A 25,111-nucleotide genomic window follows, 5' to 3' on the forward strand; every position below is an offset into this window, starting at 1 on the left:
CCTTATCCACACCATGGGAGAAAAACCATCAAAAATCAATACAAGGGATCCAAACCGGGGTTCAATAAATTAGATCCTATACCATGGGCCAAAACCATAGGATCGTAAAAGACGGGCTAAATACCAAGGGCCAAACATAGGATACCCCATGTTAGCACGCTTATCTGCATTTGAGTGAGTGAATTGGGGGACCGTACCTTGTGAATAGTGAACCTGCGGGTATGTCCGCACTCCCTCGACAACGAACCTGTGGGTCCGCACCTTTTGAACGATGCACCTGCGAACCTCTTATTTTCCATCATTTTAAGAGCCTGAAAAGAGTTTTGCCACTTGAGTGAGTTGCCATCAAGTACAACACCTGTACCATAGAGCCAAACCAGAATCATAATGCCAACAATATCCCCCTTTGGACTTGATGGCAACAACAACCAATCACTCTCCCCCTTTGACATCAAGGGAAAAGGGTTATGCTCCCCGTGAGACCATGCTTAAATCTTTGATCATGCTCCCCTTGACGGTAAACCAGATCTACAAACCATAATCGTCCATATACCATAAGAGAAAGAGATAGAGACATATTGTAGCAATATTTAGATCAGCATCTATGTTCTCCTTCTGTGCTACCATAATGCCAAGAATGCATTATATGTGCTCCCCCTGAACCTGTGCCATTTGATCTTTGAACAATCCATAAGCCAGCAAATGTATGCGTATACCCCAAATGAACCTCACGTACAACCAACAATAGATGAGATAAAACAACAAGATGATGCATCAACTACCCCCAGCTTTTTCCTGAGGTATTCAAAGGTCTCCCTAGGCAATGGTTTGGTGAGTATATTAGCAAATTGTTCCTTAGAAGGAACATACTCCAACTTGACCTTTTGTTCAAGCACTTGTTCCCTGAGAAAGTGATACTTGATCGGTATGTGCTTGGTTTTTTAATGCATGACTCGGTTGTTTGAAATGTTGATTGCACTTGTATTATCACATAAGATGGAGATAGGTGGAGTATAAGTGATTTGAAAATCCTGCAAGGTCTGCATCATCCAAAGGAGTTGAGTGCAACAAGATGTAGCAGCCACAATTCCGCTTCATCTGTAGATAAAGCAATCGAACTCTGTTTCTTACTAAACCAAGATACTAATCTGGAACCCATAAAGAATGCACCACCACTTGTGCTCTTCCTGTCATCCACGCTTCCAACCCAATCTGCATCTGTATAAGCATGAAGTGTGAGATCTGTATCTCTAGGATACCATAAGCCATAGTTTTAAGTTCCTTGAAGGTACTTGAAAATTCTCTTCACTGCCTGAAGATGAGTTTCCTTTGGATTTGCCTGAAATCTTCCAACTATTCCCACTGCATGCATGATGTCTGGTCGGGTACCTATTAAATAAAGTAGACTTCCAATCATAGATCTGTAGGTTGGTTGATGCATTGCTGTTGATTCATCATTTGCACTTAGGCTACATCCTATGACCATGGGGGTACATACTGGTTTTGCATCTTCCATGCCATATTTCTTCAAAATCTGCTTGAGATACTTGGTTTGAGACAAGAAGATCCTGCTTTCATTTTGTTGGATTTGCAATCCAAGAAAATATGTCAGTTCTCCAAGCAAAGACATTTCGAATTTTTTCTGCATCACCAAGGCAAAGCTTTGACTCATAGCTTCTTCATTGCTGCCAAAGATAATATCATCTACATACACAACAAGTATTAGTAATTTGTCATTTTCAATTTTTATGTAAAGATTGCTATCTGCTAATCCCTTTGAAAAGCCTTGTTGATGAAGATATTTGTCCAAACGGTAGTACCAAGCCCTTGGAGCCTGTTTAAGACCATAGAGAGCCTTCTTTAGTCTGCATACAAGATTTGGATCATTCCCTAGGATGAAACCATCTGGTTGCTCAATGTACACTTCTTCTTCTAAGTCCCCATTTAGAAAGGTTGATTTCACGTCCATTTGAAAAACTTTGAACTTCTGAAAGCTTGAGAGAGCAAGGAACATTCGGATCGCCTCAAGTCTAGCAATGGGAGCAAAAGTTTCTTCAAATTCTATTCCTTCTTGTTGAGCATACCCTTTACACACAAGTCTGGCCTTGTTTCTAATTACTTCTCCATTTTCATTCAACTTATTTTTGAAGATCCATTTTGTCCCTATGACATTCTTATCTTTTGGTCTAGGAACCAACTCCCAAGTGTTGTTCTTTTCAAATTGCTCAAGTTCTTCATCCATCGCCTTGACCCAGCATTCATCTTTGCATGCCTCTTTTACATTTTGTGGTTCAGTGGAGGAGAGCAATGCCAAATAGCTTGAGGCTTCTGCAATTGTTCTTCTTGTTTGTACACCTGCTTCTTTCTGCCCCAAAATCTGAGATTCTGGATGATTCTTCTGAGCGTACCTAGATGGAGTCTTCTCTTCTATCCTTATTTTCTCCTCAGGTGCCTCTTGAGGTTCTTCTTCAACATTTGTCTGATCTAGAGAGTAGTTTTCATCATCTTTGATATTTTCATGATTTACTTGCTTAGGGATGTATCCTTTTTCATCAACCACTACATCAATGCTGTCAATAATTCTTCCAAGTCTTTTATTGTAACACTTATATGCTTTGCTGTGGGGAGAATAACCAAGGAGAATGCGTTCATCTGCTCTAGGTTTAAGTTTGCCAAGTTGTTCATCAATGTTCTTGATATAGCATTTGCTCCCAAAATTTTTGAAATGCTTTACCGAAGGAGTCTCACCATACCAGAGCTCATGAGGATTTTGAATGTTGTTCACTCGGACATTTGTTTTGTTGAGAATAACAACCACAACAAATTCCGCTTCACCCCAGAAGGTTGCGGGAGTCCCAGACTCATCAAGCATAACACGAGCCATTTTTTGGACCGTTGTGTTCATCCTTTCCACCACTCCATTTTGCTGAGGAGTCCTAGCTGTAATGAATTCCCTTCTTATTCCATGTTCTTCACAGAAATCAAAAAATTCATTTGAGGTAAACTCCCCACCTCTGTCAGGCCTGAGGCACTTAATTTTGTGATCTGATTCGTTTTCAGCAAAGGCTTTGAAAGATTTGAATTTTTCGAATGCTTCGTCCTTGTGTTTCACAACTCCCAACCAAACCATCCTGGAGAAGTCGTCAATGAATAATATAAAGTATTCTTCTCCTCGAGGTGACCTTGTCCTAAATGGACCACATACATCTGTATGGACTAGTTCAAGAGGCCTGCTGGATGATCCTTCCTTCTCAGGGAAGTTAGTTCTGGTTTGCTTACCAAACTGACATGATTTACATACGGTGTTGTCTGGAATTTTGATATCTGGAAGACCACGAACTGCCTGGTATTTGCATGCTTTCCTTATTTGTGAAAAGCTTAGATGCCCCAACCTTCAGTGCCATAACCAATGTTCATCATCCTTGCTCAAATAGCATTGTTGTTGTCCTTCTTCAAATATGTATAGATTATTTGGAGTTCATCTGCCTTTGATCACTGCTTTTCATGTATCAAGATCACGAATACTACATCCATTTGATCGAAATATTACCTCGGTTCCTTGATCGCACATCTGACTCACACTCAGTAGATTATGCTTCAAGCCATCAACATATAAAACATTTCCAGCTTTGACCTTTTCTTTCAAATGAGCAGTGCCTTTTCCTTTTATGGTTGCAGGGGTATCATTTCCAAAAGAGACTTTCTTACCCTTTTCTAAAGCAGTATATGATTCAAGTTTTTCTTTATCACCTGTCATATGCTTCTAACATCCGCTGTCGATGTACCATAGATTTTCCTGTCCTTCTGCATAAAAGGCTATCCCACATCTTTATGGTTGTGGTTCCTTTATTCTCCATGTTTGGGTGCTTGAGGCTTGTTCCTTTGTCTGCCGAAACTTGCTCCTGCATTCAGAATCTTCATGACCGAAGTTATTACAAATAGAACATTCAATTTCGTTTTCAAGGGCCGAAAAGTTGTTATAGGTCGTTTTCGTAATCCCACTCATACTTCTTTGTTTTCGAGCTTCTCTAGTCATGATTGTCTTATAGGCAACACATTGAGCTGCTTTGTGACCAAATTTATGGCAAGAGAAACATTGGGCATTGAAGAAACTTCTGTGATTATCAAATCTACCATCCAAATGATTGTAATTTCTACTGTCATCCATTCTTGAAGCAAATTGAGAAGTTTTTACCTGTGGCTGGTTGTAGCTTTTGTTCACCCTTAACAAGGATTGCCCCTGGTTTACCTGGTAGTCTCTGTTTGTTCTTGATGTAATTCGTCCCTGATTTACCTCATGATCTCGATCGGGCTTTTGCTCATTCCTCCTTGCTGCATCAAGATAACTCTTTGAGGTGGATGCTTGAGATGTTTCTCCATTATAACCCAGACATGTCTTAATTAGAGGAGAACGCTATACATTGATAATCTCATCCAGAGTTTCATATCCTTTAACAAACTTAAGATTAAGAACCTTTGTTTTCTCAATTTCTTTTCTAAGGCCAACATTTTCACATTCTAACTTTTCAAGAGATTTTTCTTTTTCATCAAGTTGAAATTGCAGAGTATCAATAATCACATTCTTTTCTTCTAAACATGTCTTGAGTCTAGAAATCTCTTCATAAAATTCATCCACATGTATAGCATCCATGTAATCATCATCTTCAAAAGCCACTAAAAGTTTATAATCATTACCTCGTTCATCTTCGTCACTATTTGATAGGCCATCACTGTCTTCATGAGTGTAGTAACTTTTCTTAGTTGCATTCTATTTCTTGTTCCATCTAACAGGTTCCTTCCCTTTGTCAATCTTATCCTTGTGAGGACATTTGGCAGCATAGTGACCGACTCTTCCACATGCAAATCATTTGAAAGGTAACTTACCTCGGAACCGTCCAGTACCCCGTTGAAGATTTCTGACAAAATTTGATTCTTCTTCTTCTTCTGACACGTGTCTTTACTCGTAGTACTCGCCTTTGCCTGAAGCCTTGAACATAGATTCTCTCATGTCTAATGGACTAACTTTCCTCATTTCATAAGCAGTTAGAATTCCATACAGTTGTGACATTTTAAGGCTTTGTATATTCTCTTTTTCTTCTATAGTAGAAACTTTAGATTCAAACCTAGGGGACAAATATCTTAGAACTTTTTCAACCACAACAGCCTCTTTTATTTCTTCACCCAAATTTTTCATACAATTAACAATCTCATCTACACGAAGAAAATAGTTAGCCACACTTTCATCATTATACATCCTCAGATTTTCATACTGAATCCTGAGGGTTTGAAGTTTTGCTCTTTTCACCTGATCATCTCCTTCATAGCTCAGAACAATCTTGTACCATATCTCTTTTGCAGATTTAAAATACATTACCTTGACAAATTTTGATTGAGATAGGCATCCTAATAAAGTAATGACCACCTTTGCATTTGTTTCATATTTCTTCTTCTCAGCCGGATCTATAGGAGTTGCTGATGGAAACGTAAACCCTGTATCTATGATATCCCACACTTTTGTACCAAGAGATTGAAGATAGGCAGTAACTCTTACCTTCCAATAAACCAAGTTTGTCCCATCAAAAATCAGTGGCCTGATTGATGCTTCCCTCTCGTATTTTCTCATGATGCAAGATCTTTCTTCAAGCGATCAAGCTTCTTCTGAAGAACCTGCTCTGATACCAATTGTTGGAAATAATACTGAGAAGGGGGGTGAATCAGTATTATCAAATTATTTTCAATATGCCTTCCAGATTTATACTTTAATTTATTTGATCATTAATTTGTATGTCAGTGCCATATAATAATGAACAAGAACAAGAAAAATAGATAAGCACACCAAAGAACACCAGATATAAGGTGGAAATCCAATGTGGGTGAAAACCACCTGCTGCAATATGTATCTATCTTCTTTCAATTAGAAACTTCTTTTACAAGGATTTTGTACTGGTGCAATCCTTTACCAGTACGCAGGCTCCAACCTGCAGAGGGCTACAACTCTCTGTCATTTTCCAATCTCTCCTGGAAGGGAGCTACAACCCCCTTTGCTCTTCTACTTCTTTAAGGACCACGTTTCATTAATTTTTAGACTGGATCCAAGAAGATTAAATAATCATCAATTACATGCAAATCACCCAATCTCCTTATACAATCAACCATGAATCACCCAACTTCTCAGAATGCTGTAAACAGAAAAATAATACTAGAAATCTAAACCCAAAACTCTGCAGCAAAAGATAAAAGACAGTTAACAAATGATTCAAGACAGGTCCGCAACTTCACCAATATAACCTTGCAGATATCCGCAGTCTTTCTGTGCCTGAACTGTGCAGATCCGCATTGTATCCTTCTGCTCCTCTGCGTACCACCGCACCTTCCCGTTCTACTGAACAGTGTACCTCAACTCAGATATGCATTGCACTGTCTGTCTAACCGCGTACCTCCGCACTGTTCCTTCTGTGCCTCTGCGTATCTCCGCACTTTTCTTTCTTCTGTGTTGCATACCTCGCACTGCGCCTTCTGCTGTGCTGCGTACCCCCGCACTGCGTCTTCTCCTGCACTGCGTACCCCTGCACCAACACCGTGGATCACCTACGAACCTCTGATTAGGGCCAAATTAACAGTCTTCCATGTGCCACAGTCAGTCAGATCCACAGATCTGATCATGCGCCCGAGAGTTCATGACTTATCAATAGATTCACCTTAAGATTTCTCCTTGATTTGGATCTAGCTTTGTAAAACCAAACTCCCAAAATTTCAGATCTTAAGATATTCAATTTTCACAAGTGTCTAGCCAAGGGATCTCCTGCCCTTTTTTATAGTCAAACCCTTATCCACACCATGGGACAAAAACCATCAAAAATCAATACAAGGGATCCAAACCGGGGTTCAATAAATTAGATCCTATACCACGGGCCAAAACCATAGGATTGTAAAAGACGGGCTAAATACCAAGGGAAAAACATAGGATACCCCATGTGAGTGCGCTTCTCTGCATTGGAGTGAGTGAACTGGGGGACCGCACCTTATGAACAGTGAACATGCGGGTATGCCTGCACTCCCTGGAAAGCGAACCTGCGGGTCCACACCTTTTGAACGATGCACCTGCGAACCTCTTATTTTCCATCACTTTAAGAGCCTGAAAAGAGTTTTGCCACTTGAGTGAGTTTCCATCAAGTACAACACCTGTACCATAGAGCCAAACTAGAATCATAATGCCAACACTTACTTTGGGTATTAACCGTACCAATCATACCATCAGCGGCATGAGACCCTGAAGGAGCTGCAGTTATTTGATTTTTCTTAGGAAGATCGGGGATTTTCTCGTGTAACATACTTGACTGCGTATAAACTAAGTCAAGGTACTGTGATTGAGCAATTACTTGCTCTTCAGTAACGACTCCGGCCTTAGCTACATCCTCAGTGATCTTCGGAAGTAAAGATTTTACAAACCATTCAACTATGATTTGATGCGGAATAAAAACCTTCACTAAACGTCATCGACGTCTCCATTCATGAATGTGATCTGAAATGTAAGTGGATGTTGACTACTTTAACGAAGTTAATAATTCCGTGTCATTGTCGTATCTGACTGGCAACTGAAAATGAGTTAAAAACGAAGTAGCTAACTGACTAAAGTTATAAAAAGTGGCTCGCGGTAACTCAATGTATCACTTGGCCGCAAGACCAATTAGAGTGCACTGGAAAAGCCTTAAACGGATTGAATCATCTAAAATGGAGTTAGACGCACACCAGAGGTGGTAATTCATCACATGGTTCGACGGGTCCTCTCCTGATTTGCCTTCAAACTTAGGAATATCACTAGGAAACTTATTCGACATTGGCAACCAAAACGAAAGATAATTAATGGGATCATTTGTAAGGCGCGACAAGTCAGGCAAGTCCAAAGTTGCAATAGACGGTAACTGACGATTAGAGTGTCTAAAACTCTGGGCCATGAGAGCAGCCCCAGGAGGAGGATAACTAGGATAACAAGGAATTGGAATTGCACTTGGGATATTATATCCTCCCGGAAAACCATGATTAACCGGACCGTACTGGGGTTGTTGAGGTTGTTGATATGTATACCCAGGGTACAGTTGATACTGATAGACTGGCTGCTACACAGCAGGACCGAATTGGTATTGTCCCAGGTACGGTTGATAAGTAAATTGAGGTTGGCTTGTGACAACCGTACTTGGACTAGGTTGTCCTATAGGCATTTGAACTGAAGTTTGAATTGTGGATCGAGACTGAGGTAAAGATGTATGAGGAGTTGATATAGGACAGTAGAAACCGGAGCTGTCGATACTCCAGAAGTAGGTGAGGTAGATTGAAAAGATGTTGCAGCAGCCGCTTGAGGTGGAGTACGAGGCATACTAGGCCCAGGTTGAGAAACTACAGAAGGTGCAGAAGTTTGAATAGTAGACTGGACAGGTTGCTGGGGTGAACCAGAAACCAAGTGTTGTCCAGTTTGAGATGACAACTGTACATTCAGTTGCAGGACCTGTTGAGTTTGAGATGGATCCCACACTAAGTTCATTCCGAGTTACACACCGATAACAGGTTGAGAATATTGAGGACCATAACCGGGTTGAGGGTAGGGTTTATAATTCAATGGTACATTTCCAGTTCCTTGAACATATGATTGACTAGAAGGTGGTTGGTCACCTTGGGTTCGGTACTGACATTGAGGTTGATAACCTTGACGCACGTACTGATACTGGGGTTGACCTTGAGGTACATATTGATACTGGGGTTGACCTTAAGGTACATATTGAGTCTGGGGTTGACCTTGAGGAACGTATTGTCCCGAAGGTATGTACTGTCCTTGAGGTTGCCCCCCAAGCGATACTTGAGGACTTTGAGGCTGCCACCCAGGTGATAACTGGCCACCTTGAGGTTGAGGATTAGGAATAGTACCTGACATCATGAGAATATCTTCTACACTTAATGGCTTAGTTCCATTATTTCCAGTTAATAACCCTTGTTCAATAGGTTGAGGAGATGCTCTCGAAAAAGTACTAGTGAGTGACTGATACCCAGAGGGAACAGAAGGATCTTCGTACAAAAAGGTTTCTGGAGATTGAGAAAACATGGACGACTGTCTTGACATATTTAACGGAGGATAGTAACCCCTAAGTGTTGGGTGAAAAGGAATATGAGGTTGTGAAAAACTTAGTCCCGGGTTTTCCAAAAAATAGGTCAATGAAAGATACTAAGCACTGCTCCTAGGTGGACTGTAAAATATTGATTCACGCTCCCTAAGTTCTATAACAGGTTGATTTTCAGGGATAGGGATGCCTCCTTCTTCTTCCGGAGTAGCAAGTTCTTCAATAGCTATTAGTCCAGAAGGAAGATTTTGGGTAATTATTCTTTCTACCTTGGGTGAACCAAGACCACTAGAAGTTGGAGAGGTAAACCCCGATGTTGGAGTAGCAGCAAATTTAGTTTCAGGTTCAGATATTTCACGTTCCTCACCTAAGTCACTAGTAGATGAAAAACTACTAGTAACTTCGGAAACAAACATCGATTATGGATTATAATCTGCTACTAAAGCTTGATAATCATGATGTACCACTAAAGAATACTCTCCTTCTTCAAGTGACCCAACTCTACTGTCTCTAGGAGTTACGAGGGCTCTTAACCCTTCGGGTTGGCTCGGTGAAAACTCAGGAGGTTGGCCCCGAAGTCTACGGAGCGTCCTCGGTAATTCAGCCACGATTAAATATTTTAATTACTTCACATGTAAACAAAAAAAAATCTCAATGAAAACCACCTAAAGCCTCTAAAGAACCAAACAATTTTGAATCACATGCCTAAAGAATTTAGGAGATCAAACCACACACAAACAGTAACTTTTCGTACTGAAAACACTAGGAAGTGATGAAATCCAAAATCGCAGAGTTCAATACAGAAATGGCGGTTGGAACAGTTACCCCGACAACCTGATTAATGAATAGACTGGCACAAGTTCCTCCATTAAACCGTCTCAAGTGAAGAGAACCCCCCTAGAAAATCCAAGCGAGTCTAGCCGACGTTTGCTCCAGGTACAATGGGATCTTCCCTCCACCCTCACCTTAGGAAGAATCCTATAGAATATGGTCACTATGGTTACCAACGGAAACAAGTATACCTGGGGGAACAATCTACGATCTGATACGCACACAAGGGCAGAGTAACAAGCTAAATCCCCTTGAAGGGTCCTTGACATAATCCAAGGTTTACCAACAAGTGACCCCAGGCTCCTCGATAATGGTTAATCCGAGGTTTACCGTTTTTAATACGTGAATATCTGGCGTCGTTCCCAATGAGGAAGGATCGATTCCCACACTGGTTTGGACACGATCTCGTGCTTCTCCTTTAAGAGGAGCTTTCCCAAAGCATAGATGTAACAATTGGATTTTTCTCCTACCGAAAGATACAGCTACTTGTTTGTTTTACTGTCTTGGAGTGTTAATTACTCCCTACTCCAAGACACTAGCCTAAGCTATGTTGGTGTAATAAAGCCCTAGAAATAAAAAGATTACTAGATAGATTTTACTTTAAGCGTTATTTTTATTGGTTTTTCTTTAAGTCAAGAGGTGTGGAGATGAAACTTTTGGTGTGAAGACTCGACTCGAAATCACTAAAAAATGCACTTAAGATGATTAAGCAATATTTTCCCTGCAATGAATTTCTAGCTAGGAAAGAGTTTGAGAATGAAAATGCTTGTAAACACAAATCTTTTCCTTAACAAACAAATCAAAAGAAGAGCTTTTTGTCTTTTCCAATGCACTAAAAAACGAGACAACTAGTTATATTCACAAAAAAATTCCTTTTCTTTCAATCACTCAAATACTACAAAAACAAACTTTTTTCAAAAGAGATTTTTTTATTTTTATAAAACACTCAAAACTATGGAAAAAATCTAATCTTGAGATCTATAAACTATAAAAAACTATTTGATGTAAAAGCTTACAAGATGTCTTTTTCAAGGATGTTTTACTTAGCTATAAGCAAACTACGGACCAATTTGCCCAGAATCACAAATCAGTAAAAAAACAGCCAATTTTTGTTTTCTTTTCTAAAAATGAAATCCAAACTTTTAACACAAGCCTTTTCGAAGTTTTGCAAAGAGAAAACACAAGATGGATTCCTCAACAAAGGTAGATTTTTCAAATGGTCGGACTCATAAGAAGGCCAGTAAAAACCAAGGTGATCTGAGGCTTCTACAGCTTCTAAGCTCTGAGATACTACAAGACCAAAATGAAAATCAAGCCCGACAACCAAAACTTCTATGGATTTCACCTAAAACCATAACACCAATGGAATTAAACTAAGAAAATTTCCTGAGAAATCACATGCAGGTCTCGGCAGGGGATAACAACATCTAAACAAGTTTCTCACATGCAGGTCTGGGCAGGGGATAACAACATCTAAACAAAAACTAAGCTCACTAAAAGATAAAATCTTAAGTTTTCCAAAATTTTGACAGGGTCCGCAGGCCCATGGTTCACATAGGTGTGGGACCGCTCTGTGTGAAAAGTAAAAGTGCGGATAGGTCCGCACTGTGTTGCAAGCCGAGGGTGCGGTCCTCTCCCAAAGTTATGAAAGACAAAAAATAATCATAGATCTACTAAATCTACCCAATTCCACACACAACAAGCCAAGAAGAGAAACAAAAACACAGTTTCTCAAGTCAAAGTAAAAACAAGGAAAAAATCAAGTCCCCACTGGAGTCGCCATTTTGTCACACGGAATGGGTCGTTCTTGCAGACAAGATCGACCTCCCTAGTATCTAAATATATCTAGTGACAAGCAAGCCAATCAAATTCTATCTTTCTCTAAATATGCAATTTATAAACAAAGGCAAACAAGTGTTTTAGGCCTACCTTGGGTCCAATGCAAGTTTGTGGAAGCCTCGCTCCTTTGATCTAAATGAGCTCCTTTGTAGCGAATCTGAAAACACAAACAAGCACACAAATTAAATAGCACCTGAAAAGCCAATATCATAAAGCATACTTATCATGATGATCAAGGAATTCATGAAACAAATGACATAAGACAATTTGTTGAGAAAAATGAATCCGATTGTATTAATTCAAATCAAAGAAGAACTTTACAACCTGTGCCTTGATGCTGTACAAGCTCCTCCCAGGGTCCAACAAGAAGTCTCCTCTACTTTGACAAGTTTCACTCACTTCCCAATGAAGCCAAAAGGTATGTGATCTCTCCTCTCAAGCTTAACTAGGAAGTCTCAATTCCACTAGCATTTACCCTAAAAAATGTTCAGCTTCTAACCTCTCTAGAAACGAGACCAATGCCTTAATTTATAGTGCAATGGAGGGAAGTTACTAGGTCCTCCTTCAAAGGGATAAAGCCCTGCTTCAAAGAGATAGCTCCTCTCATCAAGGGATTAGCTCCTTCTCTTTTGGGATGCATGAACCACCTAAGAGTGAACCATCCATGTCAAAATTCCTTCTAGAATCATCTAGAATTAACCCAAAGTGAGTTTTTTAGAATAAACTTGCACCTTTTTGACTTTCACAGGGGTCCGAACCCACTCCTTTAGAGACAGAGCGGGTAGGTCCGTAGGTAATGTGAACAGGGGGTGCGGGACCGCAGGCAACAGTGAGAGAAAGTGCAGAACGAGAACTTTATTGATTTTCAAATGTCTTTCTCTCATTTTCAAAGCTTGACATGAAGAGCTGAGGTCTGAGACTTGCTTAGGATGACAGTATAAGTGATGATAGACCCATACTGTCTGCAAATAGTCATGGTGACAATATTTTGTGTAACACCCTTTATCTCCTTTTCTCCTTCTATTAGTGATGGAAGGATTTCGAATAATGTTAAATAAATCCCACTCACAAGATCATCTTAGAGGTCTCTCACTGTTTGGTAAGGATCTCCAACTCAGTTACCAATAGGTTGTAAATGATATTTGTTGGTTTTTTCTCCCTACTCTTCATGAAGCTAAAGTAATTCAAAATATTTTTAAGACATTTCCTGAAGCTTCAGGCATTGTGATAAATAGGGAGAAGACCCGTATATTTTTGTTTAACTGTAAAGACTCTATCCAAATTCATATTACAATTTTTTTTGTGTTCCATCATGATAAATTTCTTGTTAAATATTTGGGGATCACATTGGTTATATATCCTAAAGGGACATGGTGGTGGAAAGATTTAATGGTAAGGTTTTCAAACAAGATTCAAAATTGGACCCTTAGAGCCCTTAATTTTGCAGGAAGATTAGTTCTCACTAAGGCGGTCTTACAAGCCATTCTTGTATATGAGATTGTGGCTATGCCCCTTCTAAAAATTTTTGCAAATAAATTCTGACCTTCATGGAATGATGTTTTGTGGTAAGGAGCCAAAAATGTTAAGCGATGGTCGTTATTTGGCTGGGAGAAGCTTAGTTTAATGAAACATTCAAGTTTCCTAGGCTTATGAGATCCTGAAATCAAGAGTATTACTTTTGGCACTAAGTTTTGGTGGCAATGGATAAAACGAGGGGATCGAATTTTGATATAAATTTGATTAAGGAAATATGTCATGTTACATACATAGTAAGACAAGATTAGTTATGACAAAAATATTTGAAGTACCAGCTTATTGGTTTGGGTGAATATGAGTGGGATATTGATACAAAAGAATGTGTTTTGGAATATTAAGTCAAGAGAGAAGGCATATTTTTGTGATGAACATGGAAATTGATGCCAAGGTTGAAGGAATATCTTACTCTTAGACAAATGAAACTACTCTTGAAACATATGTGGTTTACAAAAGTAACAGATTATTGGCAAGGAAATGGGGATAGTAATCTTTGGAGATCTTGGAAATAAAAGAAAGTTTGGGCCAAATTTCTACAGAGGCTCCCTTGAGAAATATTGCATAAGGAGTTGTCACAAAGGATGATCAGATCCTAATATGATTCTAAAATATTGAGATGGGGAACTCTTTCTACAAGCTCAGGCCTACTCGATTGTTGTGGTGCATAACACATTGGAGAAGGCTTGGTTGTGGAGGTATATATATATTGATGTAGGCTGGCCAAAAGATTATTTCTTCTTATGGTTAATTGCATGGGTAAGGATTCATAAGAAGGGCCTGGAAGGGCCTTCAATTTTTTATCTATTTGTTAAAGAAGAGGAATAATTGAATCATTTATTTATTTCATGCATTTATACAATAAAAGTCTAGAAACTCCTTCCTATAATTTTTATCAACTTCTGGGAACTTGATGAGATCACTTGGATAACAATGATTCAATGGTTCATAATTCATTTCAAGAATCCAATTATTAAGAGAGCTTGGAAATTTAAATTGAGATTTATCTTGTGGAATCTATGGAAGGAGTGTAACTAATGAATCTTCAGGGATAGTAAGAGAAATCCAATAATGGTTGATCAAATCTTGTCAAACATTTGAGAAACTGTCTTGATCATACCTTGGACATCACAATATCAGGAATTTGAAGTCATGGAGGCTCATATGCTTCTAATTATAAGCCTACATAAAATAATGGTAAATAGAAAACCCATAGGGATCATGAATAAACAAGTTGTTGATACATCAATTCTTAGGTCCCCTCCTATGCATTTTATTTAATTAAACTTTGATGTGGATTCTAAAGGAAGTCTAGGTATTGCAGGGTTTGGAGGTATTTTCTAGGATGATAAACTGTATCCCTTGAGAATATATGATAAGAGTTGTGGGGTGGAAGGTAAAAATTATGTGGAGTTCATGGCCCTTGAAGCAAGACTTCAGATTTCTCTCAAAGAAGGATAGAAGTTATTACAGATGGTAGGGGTTTCCTTAATGGTGGTTAATTGTTTACAAAGAATTATCAATAGACATACAGTTTCTAAAGTTGTGCTAGATGGCTACCAAAAGGACTAGCGTCAAATATTTCCTAGCTTTTGAGAGGTTATGATTACATTATAGTATTACATACTAAATGGGATGGGAATGGAGTTGTAGACTATGTGGAAAACATAGGTTTTTCTTCTCCAAATATTCATATTGATCTATATTGGCCTCTACAGAATAGAATGGAAGTTACCCAAAGATTAGATTTATTACTTGCAAAATATTATGGAAATCACAATGTGGATACATCGATATAGAGTGTATAATTCTTTATTAAGTCTCCCAATATGTTTCAATTTTGTTATGGTTCAAGAATTTCTAGATTAACAAATTCATGGTGGATATAGGCCACATAAATAACGAACTTCCTAGATACACATATGGTATGTGATGGTTGGGATGTGCTTTGTCCTTATATTGTGTTTCAATGGGGGCTTAATACTCTCATGGGTTTCATGCAAGTTTGAAAAAATTAGATGCAAAAAAAATATCTTTGCATCCCCTATGGGGGTAAATACATGAAATTAAATAAAATGGGTTTGAAGAGCATGCCAGATTTTCTAACTATCCCTCTCTTCATGCAAGGTTAAATAGTAATGAGGGTTGAGAAACACAGTTATGGTCTTGTCATTTTAAATGTGGGAAGGTTGATGTTTTTAGTATCCACAAAAAAATTCCGTATGTGCACTTTACCTTATTGTAGCAATGGAAAAGTTTGTGGGATCTTGGAGAGGTTAGGTTATGGAGTACAAGAATATACTAGGTGAGACACGCATTAATGGTGGAAGGGATTACAAGATGAATGTTTTCATTAAGAAGTGTGTCAGACACACTACTTGTCATTCCATGGTCTCTACCTGTCATTCCATGGTCTTGCAATGGTATGGTAACAACTTTCCTTTCTTTCCTCATTCATCACAGTACATCATTTATAAATACCACAGATGATTAAATACATGGTCGAAGTATGATGGTTTTGAAGGTGACAGGGCAATGGAAAATATAGTCATCTTTTACTCCCAGTCTATCATTTTATAAACTTGTGTTTGGGATATTCTCGTGGTGACCTCAAGAATATTTCTAGGGCATCCTTTGGATGAGAAACTATGCTTTGTTGTCACCCACACTTCTATTTCCAACTCATTTGGAGAGGGTCAATGTTTTTCATATTATTTCTACATAATACTACTTTTGGTCCAGTCTTTGAATTTGTCCTTGTACTCCCTACTTTGGAGCTTCAAGGGACCAATTCCATAGGTATCTCATTCAACTTTCTAGTTCTTCTATGTGGATTTTTGTACCCAGGTAGTTTCTCTATCTCCTTTTAAATTATTTGGGTGTGTTTGGAAATCAGAGTTCCTCATCTTAAATAATTATATTTCTTAAATAAAAATAATGTTAAATATTTGTGATTCATGTTAGCCACCAAGTATAAAATCATAAACAATGATATATGGTCGGTCTCAAGTACACAATATAGATATTAATATTTATACTTTGATGGATAATAGGAGTAACTTGTGAAAGAAGTTGTAATAATACAAGTTCTTATATCTATCCACACCTCACTTCACATTTTTGTGGTGCATGGCTATGTTGACTCTCCATTTGATATGATTATGGATTAGGAAGTAGGTGATATGTGCTAATGCAATGAAGGCATTCTTTTTCTTGTCTTGGAAAAATTAGCAAAGAGTAATTCAAAACCGTGGACCAACACAAATCACCCTAAATAATTCTCATGAAGATGGATAAATTATACCCTTTCCTAAGGAAATCATTCAAGTGGTTTGATTCGTAAGAAGTATTAATCATTAATTTATGGTCATATAGAGTGTGATCATGTATCAAGTTGTTTTGTTCTATATTCATGAACATGGCATCCAATTGAGAAAATAATATGTATGTCTTTTTTTGTTCTAGTATAGAGGTCATCATTTCATTGAGATGTGGCATTGGGATCAATCAACAATGACTAAGACAATTTCATAATCAAATTTTATAAATTTTATTTTGTCTATATCTATGTTTTGATTTGATGCCACAATGGTATAATCACAAAATTGTGATGGTTCAGGCGCCTAGTAGAAAGACAGTGTGCTTAAGAACTTGAATGTGTACCTCCATGTTGGAGCTAATTGAAGTCTAAGATTGAGTTTTTATTGAACACAATGTGTATTAGAAGTAGTGAATACATCTATGTGTAAAATCCTCCTATGTAATGCATTATGAAACTATTTGAGTGTGATTTGAGCGCAGTATGGTGAGTATGTCGTGTATTGAGATCTAAGCTATAAGGTAATGGTGGGATTATCTAAATTTTAGTAATAGTGTGTTTTGGTTCCTCCCTAAATATATTTATGCATTTTGAAGTTTGAGTGAGATGCATCAATCAATTCTTGTCCTCCCCTAGTTGGTGTGAAAGTGTAGAGTAGTGTGAATGACAACCTAGGTTATGTGCAAGATTTTGGGTAGTTCTAGACTAAGTTTGATGATGATGCAGTGAGACAGTAGTTGATGGGAAGCAATGGTTTAGTAAGAGGAGGCCTGGTATGGGAGCCCAAAAATTCTTATCCTTATCTTCAAACTGTAAGGGTGCAAGGGTGGTGCTAGGCAAGGAAGTTGTAGCTTCCTTCAGAAAAAAAATAAAATTGTTAATATAAATATTGTATTCGTTTGATGTCATATGGTTAGTTAATGCTCAATGACACTAAATTGTAAGAAAAGTGAAAAACTTATTCACACCCTCTCCTTAGTATTTCCAACTACTGGTATCATAGCAAGTTGCTTCATTATAGTCCAAAAAATGGAAGGCAGATCTTAGGAACAAATATGGGAAAGGAAGAAATGCTAGCCTCCAAATTCTCTAAGGAAAATGAAAATAAAGTCTCATCTATTTCAATGATGCCAAAAGATACTAAAGTCATTAATGAAGATCAAGTTGACCTAGTTGGCATGTTTCCACTACCTCTGGTATTTGATGTAATAAACTATGAATTATGGAGCATGTTTATGGAGACATATTTCTAGATTGTATATGGTTGGTATTTTTACTAGAGATAAAAACACAAAGTGTTCAAAAGAAGACCATACAAGATCAATGGATATCATACTAAGAAGCTGATCATATCCTATAAAACAAAAGGTAGTACACTGCTCCTTCACTATAGATATGTAGGAAGGGATAGAAGATCTTTATTCAAAATAAGCTAAAAAGGAAGCTCCTAGATTAAGAACTGAGGCAAAAGAGGAAACAATGAGAATAAATACTAAAAAGACATCTTAAATCAAATTTTGAGGACTTCATCAAGCTACAAACTAAATTTTATCAAGAAGAGAAAAGGCTTAAAAATTAAATTATCTCCTTGAAGACCCTACTTGAAGAATAAAGAAGAATTGAAGACGTGACCACAACACCTAAAAAGGAAGGAAGAAGATTGTGAGAAGCATGAAGAATAAGTTGTATCATTAAGGATTGAAGTTAACAAGCTCAATAAAAAGTTAAAAAGCTTGCAAGAGATAGATAACATTGTCAGCTACAACAAATCAAGTACCTTCATGCAAAATTATGCAAGCACCAAGTCCACAAAGAAGAATTTTGAAGAAAAAAATGAAAGAGGAATATTTGTCCTCAAAAGACAAAGTGAAAACTAGAAGAAGTGTGAAGTTTCTAGTCCAATAAGTTATGCTAATATTCTCAAAAATATACCTTCCAAGATGAGCAAGAGAAGACTATACCTCCTCCTCCAAGTGTGAACAATTTCATAATATCATCAAGGTAATCCAACTCACTAAGGTTCCCAAGTATAATTCTTTGTTATTGTTATTCATGTACAAATTTTGGGCATAAGGCTATAGATTTCAAAGCTTATAGTAGGGTTAACTGAAAAAAATATCATCAAAACCCATGAAGCATTTTTACAGGCAGACAAGTCAGAAACCCTAATGAATTCTCTAACAAAACATACATGAAATTTAGTCCAGCATTCAAGTACAACAAATGATGCTTTAAATAACATAACTTTGAAGAAACCCTAATGGATTCTCTAACAAAACATACATGAAATTTTGTCCAACATTCAAGTACAACAAATGATGCTTTAAATAACATAACTTTGAAGATATTATACATTATTGTAACTGTGATATGAAGTAGAATCCTAAGTAGATTAGGCAAGAAATCAAACCCACTAGGGTTTGGAGAAGAAAACATGTTGAGCAGGAAGAAAAAATATCATCAGGGGAGTATCCCCACAAAAGAAAGACACCCATTTTCATTGATGTCACTGGGGGAGAGAGAGGATAGAATATGAAGCATGAAGAAAGAGGGGTCATAGGTGTCAACATCAATGATGAAAGGGGGGTCATAGATGTCTAAATGTTCCTTCCTAATTTCTCATTATTTTAGTATACCCCCATTCTGGCTTCCCTTCCTCCTCATGCCTTTTCATGGTTCATATCAAGGTTTCACCTCTTCACCAACCATAATTAAATTATAATTACAATCTAAAGTATTTTTCCCATTTACATTTACACACCCATAGGAGGATCAATAATATAATTAATTGCAATTACAATACTAGTGGGATTTAAGTGTTGGGGATACAACATCTTCCAACCTCTCCAACAATAAAAATTCATGTAATCCATGGAGACTATTCCCAAGAGAGGATTACTCCAAATAAAAACTCAAATAACCTCTAAATAACCCGTTCAAGTGTGAACAACTTCCAAGTGAGGTAGGATGTTCAACCTATCAACCTCCAAGGCAATAAAATGAATTAATTTAACCATTGAATGGTTAAATAAACCTCAACATGTGAGCACAAAGTTTAATGCTTAGCAAAACCATAATCAAACCTCCCAATTATCACCAACTAATTAAATCAACATGAACATATGTGCTAATGAGTTGCACAGGGAGGTGGGTGGTCTCTCCCTTAAGTGTTGGACCATGGAAATAAGCTAGATATCCTATCAAAACCCATCAAGATAAGAACATAATGAAAAGATAGAAGCTCCACCTAGGTTTAAAATTACAACAAACCAAGAACTAACTATAACATGGTAAAATTGACCAAATCATAGGAGGGTATTTCTCCACTAAATATGTCTGTAGTATCCTTCCACTCTAACTTCATATTGGAAGAAAGTGCATACACATTGAACCTAACATTATCAAACAAATTTCCACCTAGGTGATATGGCCAATGAATATTAGAATACTAAGTTGAATATTAGAATACTAAGTCACTTCACCTACCAACCAACTAAATACAACCAAGGGGTGATCAATTAGGCAAGCATATTTGAGAAGAACACTAAATCAACAAGCACAATCATCGAAAGAAAATCCAGGTTCACCCAACCAAAACCCTCCATCAAACCATCCAATGCCATCAAGAAAAAGATCCGTGAAGATATATCCCAAAAAATCCTGCAATATTTTTAGATACCAAAAACAAATCTCAAACCTCATTCAATATGAAATATAACACTCTCTTACTAACTAAATTATGCAAATATAAGACTCTCTCATTAACTTAATTATGTAAATTTTTCGTATAAACACTTCTGCCTTAATAAATACAGTCATATCAAAATTAAAATCTCACATATAATTTTCATTGATGAAATCTCATCCTTAGGGAAGATATCAACCAGTTAAAAAACGATACCCTACCGCATGTAAAAACATTTAACACAAATCACACATAGGCGTTTAACGCAAATCACACATGAAGCCGACAAAATTAATTTATGTGGAACTTAAATGCTGCTAATACTCCATATCCTTATTTAAGGAACCCGTCGATCAAAACCACCAACCACCAATGATCCGCTAATCATTTGCATATCATTTACATCTCCTCCAATCATTTTCATATCCACCAATCGATTGCAAAATGGCTTCAGACGGTGTTCCGGAACAATATTTGGATGTGGTGTTCCAAGAATTTGCCTACGATCCCATTCGACTCCCGCTTGCAGAAGACCCTGCCCAGCTGCTATACAACCGCAGGACACTCGAGACAATTTGGGTGACGAAACATGATGCTGTAAATTGGACCTTACCAGTATGGCCACTCACCTATGTAATTATATTATGTTATATTAATGAAAATACAAAAACACACTGTGTCATGAGGGTGAATAGATTATGTGTGCAATTCATTTCCGAGTGAATCATAGACAGTATTAGTCTACATAAATAATATCATTTCTCTGTGTTGAGAGACATTGGTGAAACTTTCTGAAGTTTCCTTTGTTGAGTCAGTGTTGAGATGTTTGTTTAGGAATGTGTGTATAAGGTGTATATATAAGTCTAGATCCTTATTGTAATGGCCTATGGATCAGTTTCGAGTTAACTGCAGTCGTATTATTGAGGACAGGAAGAGAACAACTATGAAGACAGAAACTATGATTTACCCTCAAATTCTAAAGAATTTTGAATGAGGGTACGAAGGTGGAAGAGATGGACAAGATCACCCTAGTGCAATTGAATAGTTTAAATATTTAAAAGCAATTGTGGAAGAATTTCAATTTGGCTTTTCAACCAGGGCACACTATATACAGAATGAAATCCTGGGATTGAGCAGACTCAGTCTTATGTCTGCATCGATTTGGGTTTTGTGGCTATATGGCTACATCAATATAGATATCATATAGTATTATAGGAAAAAAAATAAAATAGTAATCTAATCAATACTAATATATAATTTGAGTGGGTTTAACCATCCAAACCATGTGATGTTTTTTAAGAGGGTATGTACATTATTATTTATATTATTATACTTATTATTTTATTATTAATATAATAAAAAATTAATTATTGCATTTAAAAGAGGGTATACAATGTATTTTTTAACTATAGAATTATCATGATTAGTCACATTTTAGCTAACTTGTATGGGCTTATTTTGCAAAATATGATTAGTGTCCGGTTTGAGATTTATGGTAAAAGAGTTAAAGGGAAAGATAATTTTAGGAGGCATTACTTAAATATTGACCACCTTGTCCCTCTTAGGATTGTTACCAAGGAGTGTTGCAATAGTAAAATTAATTTCTTATGTTGTTCTGTTGGCTTTAGAAAATCTTTCGACATTGTTCCTCCGGAGAAGTTATGACAAAGGCTCGATGAGATAATCACTCCTCTTGAGTTGAGAGTTGTTGTAACTAGGTTATACGAGATTGTTATTTCCAGGCTTAAGACCACCAAGGGTTGTTCTCAAGAGATTAAATACAATATTAGGGTTAGGAAAGGATGTCCCCTATCCCTTGCCCTTTTTTCTATTTACATTAATAAGCTATAAGAGTGTTTAGAAGTTATACGATGAGATAGGCCCAAGCTTGCTAGTATAGTCATTACTCTTCTCCTTTATGTTGATGATAATGTTCTTCTTGCAAGAAGTCTTGCTAATCTCGAAAAGAATCTTAGAATCCTCCATGATCACTACTCCAAGATGGTTATGACTCTTAATAATGACAACATAAAGTCATGATAATTAAATCCAAAAGAATCAACTATTATAATTTCATTTATTATAAACAATTACTTGGAGAAGGTTTCCTCCATCAGCTCAACTAAACTAGAGAATTCAGAAAATGATTATAGGAGGTTGAAAATCTTACTACGAGCTTAAAAGTAATTGTAAGTCAACTAATATTTGCGTTTGGAGTTAAAAGAAGTTTCTCTTCGAGAGTCTTGTCACCCTTATTATTTTATATGGATGCAATGTTTGGGGCTTTCGGTATATCTAGAGAATCATGGAGAAAGATTGAGATGGTCCAGAAGAAAGTTATGACATACAACCTCAAGATTAAAGGAAATACTCCTACTTTATTCTCTTGATTAAATATATCCTCTCCCCCATTGAAATCATGGCTAAGTTTAAGTATCTAATGTACAAGAAGAATTTGTACAACATGGAATCCAAGAGGTTCCCCAAAATTTCTTCTAACTCTAGTCAAAACCCCTAACTCTCGCTCTAGTGAGGCTGACATAATGATTCCTATTCTTGACTCAACCATTGGGGGTAAAGGAGGAGATCACCTTGGAGGATAAGGGTGATATTAAAAACAATATTACTTCCAAGTTTATGGGATGATAAGGAGTTAGAGGGAAAAATGAATGTAAGATATTATAAGGAGGTGATAAACCCAAGTCTTGCTAACTAGAGTGTTATAATATAATAATATAGTTCACTGAGCGGCTTTGCTTAAATTATTTGTAATGGTAAGAAACATCATATACAACATCTATGATGTATTTTAAGTCTTCCTCGAATGAAATTGTTTATGAGTTTTTCATCACAAGTGCAAATGCATTATGATAATGTATCTTGGAGGAAGGTGCAACAGATCTAAATACTCTTTCGTTGGGGGACTCACCAATATATTAATTCATTTTTTAAAAACATAATTATGGGGCCACATGGTGCATCACTGCTACCAAGAATGCCTTAAAATGGAGGTTTCAAATATGCATAAAACTTTAGAATAGTGGAAAAGGAGGCTAGAAGAGGCCTACTTTAAGGTTTTATCTTTAAACAGTTTTAAGAACATTCGCCACATGATCACCTTAGGGTTCATTGGTTGACACACATAGACATGATGGAATGTTGATGGTTATAAGGGTCATATTTGAGCACCCTTGCAATATTACAAGAATTATCATGGATGGATTGGTTGCTCTTAATCAAATTGGGTGCATCACGAATCTTCATATCTTGTATTGACTAGGACAAACCAAGGTAAGATCAAAAGGAAATTTGGCACAAGGGAAAGAAAAGTGGGGATTATTGGAGATGACCCCATATAATATGAAAGTATTATTCATGATATAATAAATTGGCAAAAAAATATTAAATGACTTGGTTGCTTGGGGTACAAGAGAATAAAGGAGTTGGGTTGTCCACACTTGTGGATGGTGATGGATGGAAATTATGCCTTTGGGAACAAGAATCTATGGAGAAAAAATGTGGTATGCACTTATTGATTGCACATATATTGGATAAAATTGGACACACTTGGGGTTAGTTTTGAAAACTTGGTCATAGTTGGATGAACTTGGGTGTAGTTTTAGACACTTGGGTGCACTTGAGTGCATCTGAATAAAGTTGGGTGCACTTTCAAGTGCATTTGTTGGATGTGGATGATCAATGAACAAGGAACCAAAGGAAGCATCTTGACAAATGGTGGAAGCAAGTTGATGGATGGGAATTGGGTCCATCTTAGAGTGAAAGGGATTACATGTGTAAGGCAAGATTATACAGAGCATACTTCAAAAGTGTGAAGGCATAAATGGTTCATCATTCACCATGAGTGTAAAAGGAGTTATTTAATTATGCTAAGTTAAGGGTTAGGCACAATAAGTCAAATGCATTATTCACATGAGAGGAAGAATAATATAGGTCTTGTAGGAGTCTCACATACAATTACTTCAAGGGTTCGATTGTGCAAGATTTTTGGGAAATAGGCATAACGAAATATTTCGTTAGAATCATTGTACATATGTATAGAATTGCAAGAAAATGATGCATATTCCTTATTTTTGGTAACATCCTTCATCTAAGTAAACTTAAAGCACCACCTTTGTTTTGCATTGGCTAAGTATTGTTGGGATGTTTTAAAGTTCGTGGTTGGACATGTACCCATTGTTAAACTTGGTTGAGTAGGACTTAGTTGCATTTGATAGATTTTGGGTTAAGGAAAAAATATTGATAGACATTTAGGCAAATAGATCACATTAGGATATAGTTCATTCTCATATTCCCACCCACCACGAAAAATTAAATCTTACATAATTTTCTCCACACGTTGAGAAACAGAACAACATTGTAGTTTGAAACCATGCCAAATAAGTATTTGCATTGAAAAACAAAATTCTAGCTACATTCCAATAAGATCACCAAGTGTTTCTTGAATGTATCTAGTGTGATAATATCATTATCACTAGTGTGGTTGATTCTTCTTCTCAATTGTTGTCAATAATGTTGAAAATAATGCTTCCATGTCAAGTGTCACATGTATTATATGTTGTCACTGAGTATTCCAATGTGTTATTCTAGATATGGTTGTTTCCCATGTTTATGAGTTCTTGTTGTGTAATGTGTTAGTCATAGATCCACTTTCTTAGGATATAGACTTGTCGAAGTGAGTGAATTATATCTTATATATATGTAATTGTTGTGACCAATTAAACATGAGTGTGATTTGTGTGTGTAATGTTTATAAACTCTCTTTAATTTCTAATATGG

Source organism: Pinus tabuliformis, chromosome 7 (assembly GCF_031772625.1).
Source record: "Pinus tabuliformis cultivar Carrire ecotype Pingquan chromosome 7, CPIR1, whole genome shotgun sequence".
NCBI lineage: Eukaryota > Viridiplantae > Streptophyta > Pinopsida > Pinales > Pinaceae > Pinus > Pinus tabuliformis.